This window comes from Anomaloglossus baeobatrachus, chromosome 1, assembly GCF_048569485.1.
Source record: "Anomaloglossus baeobatrachus isolate aAnoBae1 chromosome 1, aAnoBae1.hap1, whole genome shotgun sequence".
Classification (NCBI taxonomy): domain Eukaryota; kingdom Metazoa; phylum Chordata; class Amphibia; order Anura; family Aromobatidae; genus Anomaloglossus; species Anomaloglossus baeobatrachus.
The window spans coordinates 688,321,755-688,334,616 of NC_134353.1; positions in this window are offsets into that span (position 1 = coordinate 688,321,755).

A 12,862-nucleotide genomic window follows, 5' to 3' on the forward strand; every position below is an offset into this window, starting at 1 on the left:
TAAGTGTGTTGAGCCGCAGGTCGCAGAATGACTCAGGCACAGTCCAAACGAGCATGCGCTGTAGCCCAAAATTAAGACTTTGCCTCAGGAATGACACAGTCAGGCAGAGCATGCTCAGTTGGCGAAACACTGGAGTTAGGCTGCGGCTGGGGTAAATCGGCACACAGGAAGGAGCAACTGCGGAAACACTTCGTTCAATTGTGAGGGGAGTCATTTTGGAGTTTGGTGAGGAGTACCGTAACGCCAGTGAGCAGCATCCTGTGCCACAGACCAACATTCTTCCGGTGCTGTCTATACTGTTAACCATGATAAGAGCGTAAAGTCTGTATTTATGGCAACTGGACATCACATTACCCGGGTACGGTAGGCTGTGCCCAGACAGTAATGCGTGCACGCAACACTTTGTTTTATTATGAAAACGCATATCTGTTCTGGGTAGGACGACTATATAGACAATCACACTTGCTGCCTCTGCACTGTCAAATTGTCACGTACAGTTTAAATCATAGAGGGACAGCGACACATGTTTGCATTGAATGTTGCTTTTCAATATTTACATGACTGTGTTGCAGAGCTGTGTGGTTTGCATTCACACTGTTATCATCTGCCTTATCTGTGAGGCTTCAGCTAACAAGGGTATTCAGGGTGGGTGATGTGTTTTGTCTATGTTTAGGTAGATAACTGGAAGCTCTTGTGATGCGCCACTAGTAAGTTGTCTTCGCACACACACACACACACACACACAATTACTTCTGCTGCGCAGAGGGCTTAGCAAGCAGTAGGCAACTGAATAGATTGTTCTATTATTTCAATTTAATGCATGGTTCTTATTGTTTGTTTTGGGAAAGTGAAAGAATCATTTATGAACCCAACTGCAAACAGTGCTTTTCATGTTGCATGGTTTTGCTGCATACTGTGGATCCCACCAAATACAAGACTTAAAATGAAGCATAAGTCGCAAAGGGAATTTCACTGTGCTACAATGCGGCCTAGCGGGGCTGTGCAACCACCGTCTGCCCCATCACATGCATCTGCATGCTCTTCATCCTCTGTGTCTGTGGGTACAGCAGTCACACATGCTTTTTCACACTGAATTTCCACCCCGTTACCCGTAAGCGGGAGTGTGATTGGCAGGTCGTCACTTGTTTTTTAAGTGCAAACAGATGGTATTGTTGAGCTGTCAGACATCGAGAACCACCATTGGATGAAGGAAACATTATATCCACGCCTGCACCTTCGTGAAAGATTGGCTGGACTACCTGCAGTTAATTATTGCGTTCCACAAATGGAAAGGAGTGTAGAACGCACATGTGTTGTACCTTGCTTGGCAGCAAAGGAACACTAACTTAGTATTCCAGACAATTTTAGGATGGCAGAAAAAGTGTCAGCTCTTTGGGCAAATTAAATAGCGTGGCAAAAGTGGGCAGGTGGGTACAGTGGCCGTGTTCTGTGTGTACCAGGACAGTAAAGAAAGCCTCACTTTCTATCCCTCCTAATGATGAAATGCAGTAAGGAATTCCCTGAGTTTGCTATAAAAATAGCATTGCAAAATGTGCATGAGGGTGTCATGCAGAGGTGCTAGAAATAGCTTGGCACCAGTGGGGCACAAATGGAGTACAACAGCCACTTTTTGTATGCCACTAAATGGCAGCATTTTTTGCTATTATTATAGCTTATTGAAAACAGAGCAGGAGGATGTCATGCAGAGGTGCTGGAAATAGCTTGGCACCATTGGGGCACAAATCGAGTACAACAGCCACTTTTTGTATGCCACTAAATGGCTCATTTTTTGCTATTATTATAGCTTATTAAAAACAGAGCAGGAGGGTGTCATGCAGAGGTGCTAGAAATAGCTTGGCACCAGTGGGGCACAAATGGAGTACAACAGCCACTTTTTGTATGCCACTAAATGGCAGCATTTTTTGCTATTATTATAGCTTATTAAAAACAGAGCAGGAGGGTGTAATGCAGAGGTGCTGGAAATAGCTTGGCACCAGTGGGGCACAAATGGAGTACAACAGCCACTTTTTGTATGCCACTAAATGGCAGCATTTTTTGCTATTATTATAGCTTATTAAAAACAGAGCAGAAGGGTGTAATGCAGAGGTGCTGGAAATAGCTTGGCACCATTGGGGCACAAATGGAGAACAACAGCCACTTTTTGTATGCCACTAAATGGCAGCATTTTTTGCTATTATTATATCTTATTAAAAACAGAGCAGGAGGGTGTAATGCAGAGGTGCTGGAAATAGCTTGGCACCATTGGGGCACAAATGGAGTACAACAGCCACTTTTTGTATGCCACTAAATGGCAGCATTTTTTGCTATTATTATAGCTTATTAAAAACAGAGCAGGAGGGTGTCATGCAGAGGTGCTGGAAATAGCTTGGCACCAGTGGGGCACAAATGGAGTACAACAGCCACTTTTTGAATGCCACTAAATGGCAGCATTTTGTGCTATTATTATAGCTTATTAAAAACAGAGCAGCAGGGTGTCATGCAGAGGTGCTAGAAATAGCTTGGCACCATTTGGGCACAAATGGAGTACAACAGCCACTTTTTGTATGCCACTAAATGGCAGCATTTTTTGCTATTATTATAGCTTATTAAAAACAGAGCAGAAGGGTGTAATGCAGAGGTGCTGGAAATAGCTTTGCACCATTGGGGCACAAATGGAGTACAACAGCCACTTTTTGTATGCCACTAAATGGCAGCATTTTTTGCTATTATTATATCTTATTAAAAACAGAGCAGGAGGGTGTAATGCAGAGGTGCTGGAAATAGCTTGGCACCATTGGGGCACAAATGGAGTACAACAGCCACTTTTTGTATGCCACTAAATAGCAGCATTTTTTGCTATTATTATAGCTTATTAAAAACAGAGCAGGAGGGTGTCATGCAGAGGTGCTGGAAATAGCTTGGCACCAGTGGGGCACAAATGGAGTACAACAGCCACTTTTTGAATGCCACTAAATGGCAGCATTTTTTGCTATTATTATAGCTTATTAAAAACAGAGCAGCAGGGTGTCATGCAGAGGTGCTAGAAATAGCTTGGCACCATTGGGGCACAAATGGAGTACAACAGCCACTTTTTGTATGCCACTAAATGGCAGCATTTTTTGCTATTATTATAGCTTATTAAAAACAGAGCAGGAGGGTGTAATGCAGAGGTGCTGGAAATAGCTTGGCACCAGTGGGGCACAAATGGAGTACAACAGCCACTTTTAGGATGCCACTAAGTTTCTTCAGTGTTTGCTAGTATAATGGCTTAGTAACAATGAGTTTGAGTGTGCAATGCAGAGGTGCTGCACATTTGCACCAGTGGGACACTAATGGAAGTCCAACAGCCACTTTTAGGATGCCACTAAGTTTACTCAGTGTTTGCTAGTATAAAGGCTTAGTAACAGTGAGTTTGAGTGTGCAATGCAGAGGTGCTGCACATAGATTTGCACCAGTGGGACACTAATGGAAGTCCAACAGCCACTTTTAGGATGCCACTAAGTTTACTCAGTGTTTGCTAGTATAATGGCTTAGTAACAGTGAGTTTGAGTGTGCAATGCAGAGGTGCTGCACATACATTTGCACCAGTGGGACACTAATGGAAGTCCAACAGCCACTTTTAGGATGCCACTAAGTTTACTCAGTGTTTGCTAGTATAATGGCTTAGTAACAATGAGTTTGAGTGTGCAATGCAGAGGTGCTGCACATTTGCATCAGTGGGACACTAATGGAAGTCCAACAGCCACTTTTAGGATGCCACAAAGTTTACTCAGTGTTTGCTAGTATAATAGCTTAGTAACAATGAGTTTGAGTGTGCAATGCAGAGGTGCTGCACATAGATTTGCACTAGTGGGACACTAATGGAAGTCCAACAGCCACTTTTAGGATGCCACTAAGTTTACTCAGTGTTTGCTAGTATAATAGCTTAGTAACAATGAGTTTGAGTGTGCAATGCAGAGGTGATGCACATAGATTTGCACTAGTGGGACACTAATGGAAGTCCAACAGCCACTTTTAGGATGCCACTAAGTTTACTCAGTGTTTGCTAGTATAATAGCTTAGTAACAATGAGTTTGAGTGTGCAATGCAGAGGTGCTGCACATAGATTTGCACTAGTGGGACACTAATGGAAGTACAACAGCCACTTTTAGGATGCCACTAAGTTTACTCAGTGTTTGCTAGTATAATAGCTTAGTAACAATGAGTTTGAGTGTGCAATGCAGAGGTGCTGCACATAGATTTGCACTAGTGGTACACTAATGGAAGTCCAACAGCCACTTTTAGTATGCCACTAAGTTTACTCAGTGTTTGCTAGTATAATGGCTTAGTAACAATGAGCTTGAGTGTGCAAAGGGCAGGAGGGTACAGTGGCAGGGTTGTGGGTCTGGGTAGAGGAAAGGAAGCCTCACTTTCTATCCCTCCTAATGGGGAAATGCAGCGAGGAAATCCCTGACCTTAGCTACACAGACGCTGTCATCTTGTGTAGCTGTTAAAATCTGTTTTCACGGACCTGACTGTCACCTATGGCTCTGACCCTGCTGGTATTAGCCCTTACAAGGACTAATAGAAACTTCTATCCCTATTCTGTATAGCGCTGTGTGTAGAGCGTACACAGCAGTATCGGAGACAGGAGCTATGCCAGCGGTGACTGACACCCAAAGGCAGAAGGCAGATAATGGCGTGCTGGAGGAAAATGTCCGTTTTTATAATGCAGGGACATGTGACATGGACATCCTATCACACATGCCATTGCTTCTCTGGCTAAAAGTCCACTTAGCTGTGTGTGTGTCTGGGATTGGCTGACATGCTGGCCCACCCCACTACACGCGCGCGCTTAGGGAAGGAAGACAAGGGGAAAAAAAAAAAAATGGCGATCGCCATTATCCAACTAGCAGTGATCTGAATGCGCTGTTCCCGTACACAATACGCTGAAATTTCATAATAGTGTGAGTCACAGAGTGACTTACACTATTACAGTGGAAAGCCAGCTAGTAATTAGCTTGTCTTTTTGCTGCTAGAACCGTTCTCGAACGTAACTAGAACTATCGAGCTTTAGCAAAAAGCTCGAGTTCTAGTTCGATCTAGAACAGCCCCCAAAATCACTCGAACCGCGAACTGGTGAACCACGAACCGCGAACCGCGCTCAACTCTACCCGTGATGCCAGAGAAAAACGGACATGTTGACGTGTGGAGCACACGGGCACATGTATGCTCCAGTCCACACGTACACACGGTCCATGGCAGAAAACGCACTTGAGTGCAGACCCATCGATTTTAATAGGTCTACGTGTGCCTGTGTCTCCAGTATGTGAGGAAAAGGACCAAACACGTACTGGAGACAAGGACGTGTGAAAGAGGCCTAAGAGGAAGTGACAAAACACAAAGGTTGCACACAAATTATCAGCCACATAAGTGGAAAATGTAGGATTGGTGATGTGAAGGCACTAAAACCACAAATCTATCTCCAAACATCAGGCAATACCTCTTAAACTATTTCATGACAAGTTAATTACTTCCATACATCAACTTTGAGAATCAGGAAGAAATTAGATACATTTGGCAAAAACTATTTTTATCCAGATGTTGATTGAACATTAGCCAAAGAACTGACATATAACAACATGGCACCCACCAATGGCAATAAAAAGAAGGATTGAAAATCACTTTAGATTTTTCATTTACTTAATTGGACAAGTCATATTTTAAATTTAACATTACATTTATATGAGTGTACTTTCTCTTTAAATTTGCTAGAGAATAAACCATCATGGCGGGTGCCGCAAGCTTCAACCAATAGAATCGCAGAATTTTTGTTTAAAAATAGAAAAAAAACGTCAGTTGGTGCCAGTCTGCTATTGCTTTTATAGAGATAGGACAGGCTTCACTTTGATCTTGGAAGTGATTTAGCGATTGCTGTGACATTTTTGGAGGAGGAAGACCCCCTACTGCACATCAGCATCTTCTGGAAGATAACACCAACTGTCTTCAAGTCATCAGTGGTAAATTACCATCATTTATTACCTAGAATTATCGCTCCAGGTCATCCAGAACCCAACCACAGTTAGCCATTTACCAATTAAATAGAAAACACTTAATTAATAAACACAAAGATTTTCATCTAAATTCCCCAGAAAGTAGATAAATGGTGGTGACCAGAGTAACCCCAAGACTTATCACTTCCATTCCCCAATTCTGTCTGATGGATGGATCCAAGATGTAGGACAATAGAGAATTACCCAGTAATTTGGTGAAGATAGTCGTCATTATTATTCCATGGTTATTAGCCAGGAGCGGGCCGGTAGTGGAGGAAGAAGTCACCTCTTTCTGAGTCAGCCGAAAGTCACAGGGAAAATGTGTCTTATGTCATTATATTATGATTTATGGAATAATTATACAGAGACATGGACCCAAAAAGGGAAAATTCTGTGTTAAGTGATTTCCTTATACTCATAATTGCACCCATAAGAGGTCTCTGCTGTCTCTAAGGGTATAGTCCCATGTGTCATATTTATTCCCGAAATTTCAACAACTGTGCTATTTATCTGAATGGGGTTTACAGACATTTTTGGGGAATGCCGTGGACTACAGAGGAGCAGAACATACTGTATATAGGGGTTATGTAAAATGAAAGGGGCCAGGGTGATTGAACTGTGATCTTCCAGAACAAATACAATGATTGCACTTTTATTATATCATTACTGAAAATGTATTTATACTCAATAGGGAAACACAAAGGATGAGATTTATCAGTGTTTCACCAGAAATCTGGAGGGAAACACTTTGAGTATTCACAAACGTTTTCTGCAACATGAAGTTGTACAAAAATCTTGTGAATTTAGACATTTTTATGCAAGTTTAAAGAAGTTCTGCCAAAATCTGAAGAGCTGGGAGAAGGCAGGGCAAAACAGGGCATGGCAGTGCCCGCTTATGAAATTAAGCAAAAGGGCCGGCGTTTCCTACTCCAGGAATGCTACTCCAGTATCTCATCACAGTTACTTTTTTTGGCGAGATGCGCACAACTTAGGAGATGCGCTGAATACATCAGGTGCCGCACACGTCTTAATGATTTCATCATACAGGGAGCCCTTCATTACGACTGTACACTGGAATTAAGTACATTATGTCAAGATTAGATTAGTGGTAGTTGTTTATTTCTAGACCAATATACACCTGTATAATGCTGAGGTATGAAGCCTATGGGCCTCAATAACATCTGTAGCAGGGCCCTCATACACTATGAGCCATTTCTAATGGATGTGACATTTCATGTGGCTATTGGGTTCCCTCCGGCACCCGGACCGAGGTGTGACACCAATCATGTGTATTGCCTATAGCTGTGCCCATGATATAATGGAGGTCCAGCTCTCATATTACAAGCTCATGGTAATATAGGTCTCTGTAAGGTCTCTGGAAGATGTTCATGGTGATATTCCCTTCTCTCTATAAGACTCCCAGGAAGAAGAGATGAGCAGGAAGAGGAAGAGAGAGCTGAACGCTCCTTATGAAGAAGAGACGTGAGATTTATTAGTGTTATAGTCCCCACATGTAGAGTCCAAACTTATTTATTACAAGTTATCTGATATGACATTTACGGCACAACCCTCATCAGTTATATTTCCGTTTCCCGTTCAGCCAAGATGACAGTACTAAGGTCGGGTCATGTATCTTACATCGCAATGCGTCACTTCTTATAAGACCATTTCACACCGCAGACAATGTTTATTTCGCCATTTTTGTTTTTTTCCACTTTCGTCCACATAGCTGAAAATATGATGTCCGGTATTTTTTCCAGAAAGAGAGATAATTTTATTTGCTTCATTCATTTCACCCTACAACGAACTGGAAAATCATTATTCATGGGTTATGTTTTACGGTTTTGTTTACGGTTATCTGTATGGTGAAAATATCCTGGCAACATGATTCTCCAGTTTTGCACAATTATAGCAATAAGAAAGTCAATTATTTTTTTCTTATTTTATTAGTAATATAATGTGGCAAACAAAAAACATGTTTCTTGCTTCTGCCATTTCCTAAGATCCGTAACTTTGTCACTTTTCCATGGATGGAGCCGTGTGAGGTCTTTTTTGTTTGTTTCCTTATTTGCAGCCAAGTTGATGGATTTTTTACTTACACTATTATTGTTTATTTACGATATTTTAATCACCTTTTTTGCATTTTTTTTGCAGAAATGCGACAACAAAAAGTTACAACATTTCTAATGTTTCAATTTCTTTTTGATCTACTGATTTTACTTGATATATGACATATTTTATTATTTTGATGAATTTAACTTTTTAAGATGCAGCAATACCACATATAATTATTTATATATGTACAGTGCCATGAAAAAGTGTTTATACCCTGTGAACTTTTCCACATTTTATCATGTTACACCAACAAATTTAAATGTGTTTTCTTGGGATTTTATGTGATATACCAACGCAATCTACCACGTATTTGCAACATGTAAATGAAATGATACATGGTTTTCTAAATATTTTAAAAAAAAAATCTGAAAATTGTGATGTGCATTTGTATTCAGCCCCTTGTCTGATACTTTGTAGGGCCATCTTTCCCTGCAATTACTGCTGCAACTCTTGTGAGGTTTGTCTCTGCCAGCTTTGCACATCTAGAGGCTGAACTTGTTGCTCATTTTTCTTGGTCTCATCAGACCAGAGCACAACATGTAAGTTGTGTCCCTTCCATGGCATGTGGAAAACGTTGCACTGGTCAGATGAGACCAAAGTAGAACTTTTTAAGATAGATGCTATACACTATTTGTAATGGAAAACTAAAACTGCACATCACCCTGAAAACAACATCCTCACCATCAAACATGGTGGTGGCAGCATCATGCTGTGGGGAGGCTTTTCTTCAGCAGGGACAGGGAAGCTGGCTAGAGTTGATGGAAAGATGGATGGAACTAAATACAGGAAAACCTGTTATAGGCTATAAAAGTCTTCAGACTGGGGTGTAGGTTCATCATCTGACCCTAAACATACTGACAGAGCTACAATGGATCAACACCTATTCATGTGTTTGAATGGCCCAGTCACAGCCCAGACCCGAATCCCATTGACAATCTGTGACAAGACTTGAAAATTACTGTTCACAGACACACTCCATCAATCTCACTGAGGTATTTTGCTAAAGAAGAATGGGAAAAATTTCAGCATATAGATTTGCAAACGTGGTAGAGACAATTCCCAAAATACTTATAGCAGTAATTGCCGTGAAAGGTGGTCTTACAAGGTATTTACTCAGGAACAGCTGAATACAAATTCATATTACAATTCTCAGATTTCTATATTTTTTAATATGTATAAAACCATTTTAATTTCTTTTACAAGCAAAAAGGTTTTGTGCCTCACCGTGTTCAGTAGATTGATATACCCGCTTGTTTAGCTGATTGGAGATAAATCCATGGTCCGGGCTGTCGGTCCAATGCAGAATACATAAAAAGGATGTCTCCAAAGTATATGAAACTTCCAATTTATTCAAAGATCTTTAAAAATCCATGATAGGTCTGTGTCACTCAAACATGTTTCAGGCGCTGGGCCCTTGTTCACTGAGTGTCGCTCTGATGCATGGGAAAACATTTAAAATACAAACAACCAATCATGGACTTGGAAAGACTGCCCATATTCAGACTATATTGAGAACAGCTTCTAAACTTCACATTTAGAAATACAAACAATAAATAAAGTATCATTCCTGAAATTTATCCCTCTTGGGTATTTAGTGTTCAAATGTGTGATCCAGAAAGCTTCTCTAAATAGAAGTTTTTAATGCCAGTCGCCTCCTCGGACTGGACAATTAACTCTTTCCACACACCAAAGAAGACTAAATTGTAAATATTTCCATTGTGTTGTTCAAGGAAATGTTTAGTAACCCCATAATACATAGTATTATCAATAGCAATGTTAGAAAGATGTTCTCAATTCTAATTTTATATATAATAAAAAAAAATATTCTAAATGTCATTAAAATTCACAGAACAACTAACCATTCCACACCGTGACCAATAGCACAAAAAAACAAAAAAAAAACAAAATAAAAAAACAAAGGATCATGGAACAGTCTCAATGTATGCAACCTGTATGGAAAAAATCAAATCCACAGAAAATCAATTGGTAGTGCTCAAAAGGGGCAATAATTCACTAAGATGGCCCTCAATCTGTCTTTCCACTACCTATCAATGGAGATATAACTTGCATCACACGCACCCTAAATGAAATTGGTGCCCCATTCCTCAATGGCTTTCCCTGATAGTTCTTATAAAACTGATTTTTTCTGCCTTCCTTTTTTGACCCTTTAAGTACTGCTTAAGTAAATATGTATTGCCCAGGGAATGGGGTACTTGGTCCCGGCAGTGTATAACTGGGGAATGTCACTTTGCTGGCCGTTGCCCGATCCCGTGCACTGGGTGCTTATTTTAATGGGGAATATTTACAGGGGAGAGTAAAGTCATTTGTGTGATGCTACCTGTGGATTGCGGGTAGAATGGTGGAACCTTCGCTGCTGAGTTGATCATCCCCAGGGCTGGTGGTAATGGCAGCTGTGGTGGTAGGCCCTCTGCAGGTAGGGCGGAGCCTGGGAGACATATGATGTAGTAATAATGGGGGCCACACCATGGGTAGTAGTTAACAGTCTCTACTCACTCTTGACCCTCGAATGGCTGGTTCAGGTCCCTGTAGTTCCAGTGCCAGTTGATGACTCGATTGCTCTGTCCCCAGCACCCTCAGCGTGGTTGGGTCAACGTAGCATGGAGCGATTGGGGCCCAACTGTCCATTTTTGTGGCAGTGTCCTTGTCCATACGGTGGGCAGTGTGAACCCTGTAGGGCTGGTCTGTGTCCCGAACCCTGATCCTTGCTTTACTGCTGGTGCCCCCGGATCTGTGGGTCAGTGAGGTCCGTGAAGGTCCCCTCACTTTGCAGGTATTTTCCAGGAAGTATGAAACTGTCACCTGACCTAGGGCCCTGTGCCCCGTCAGTACTCTGGTCATAGCGGTGCTCGGGTGTACCTTCCCTGGTGACCACTCTTCTGTGCCCTGGGTCACCGTTACACGACCCAACTCTAGGCACGTGTTTCCACTTTCACTCACTACTACTGACTTCTCTAGACTGACTGCTGTCCCCTCCCACCAGGTTGTCTAATCCCTTGGCCTGACTCCGCCCTCTAGGTTGCCGTCCCCTTGTGTCCGACTAGCCAATTACCCCTGGTGTGGAGTAGTAACTAGGATTTTGTTGTGTCTAGGTGTTGCTGGCACTGGTGTTCCAGGTCCCTGGAGGTAGGCCCTGCATCCTGATTAGGATGCAGTACCTAGTAGTGCCCTGAGTGGCTCAGGGGGGCTAGAAATATAGATTTGATGCGGGTTTTCTTTCTGCACCCATTAATGTCAATACATGGTTATCAAATATGGACAAGGTGTTTTCCGACAGGACAGACGTAACATATTCAGGAGAAATTCCAAATTTGAAAGAATGGTTGGGAGGTACAATGCCTTTGAAAATTATTTCAAACAGGGGATTGTACCTAAGGGGCTGAGAATCATGGTGGCTCTGGCGGCTAGATCTAGAAGTACTAGTTTACTTGAGAAGAGGGAGAGTGAGTCGAAATCAACATCTATTCGATTTTTGCAGTTACTGCTCATGGAGGAAAGACTCACATTGACAAAAACCTCCGCAAGACTAACTGAATGAATAGAATTTTTTTTTCCATACAGATAGCATACAGTGAGACTGTTCCATTATTCTTTGTTTTTTTATTTTTGTTTTTTGCTTTTTGTGCTATTGGTCATGCTGTGGAATGGTTTGTTGTTCTGTGAATTTTAATGAAATTTAGAATAATTTTTTTTATTATATATAAACTTAGAATTGAGGCAGTTTTTGTGACAAAACTGAATTGTTCTGCCTTCTTTTTTTGACCCTTTAAGTGCTGCTTAAGTATAGAAAGATGTTCCGCAATACATCTTTTTAGCTTCCATATAGTACAGCCTATATATTTCATATTACAGATTTTACATTCAATACAATAGACTACATAATTGCTATCACAATTTATAAAAGAATAAATTTCACCATATTTTGTTTTGGTGTTTTTTTTTTACTGATTGTATACATAAAGGGTTATGGATGACTCTGTTTTCAGCTAAATTATTGAAAGCTTTTGATATAGCATGCTTAAGCGGGCTTTACATGCTACGATATATCAAACGATATTTCGTCAGGTCACGTCATAAGTGACGCACATCCGGCCTCGTTTGACATATCATAGCGTGTGACAGCTACGAGCGAGTGTGAACGAGCAAAAATACTCACCTTATCGTTGCTCGTTGATACGTCGCTCATTTACTAAAAATCAAACGTCAGGTTGATCATTGTTCCCGAGGCAGCACACATCGCTCCGTGTGACACCCGATGAACACAGCTTATCTGCATCCCGCCGGCAATGCTGAAGGAAAGAGGTTGGCGGGATGTTTACGTCCCGCTCATCTCCTCCCCTCCGCTTCTATTGGCCGGCCGCTGTGTGACGTCTCTGTGACGCCGAACTACCCTCCCCATTCAGGAAGAGGATGTTCGCCGCCCACTGCGAGGTCGTTTGGGAGGTAAGTGCGTGTGATGGCGTTTACCGACTTTGTGCGACACGGGCAAGAAATTGTCCGTGCCGCACAAACGATGGGGGCGGGTGCAATCGCAAATGCGATCGCACGAGAAATTGCAGCATGTAAAGCAGGCATTACTATAGCCTCTATCTAACAACCGGGAGGTTGTCAGTTTTCTATCTTCAAGAAAAACATTTTCATTGGAACAATTTCTAATCTCCTGTGAGGGATCAGAATAGGTGAATTTCAAAGCAACA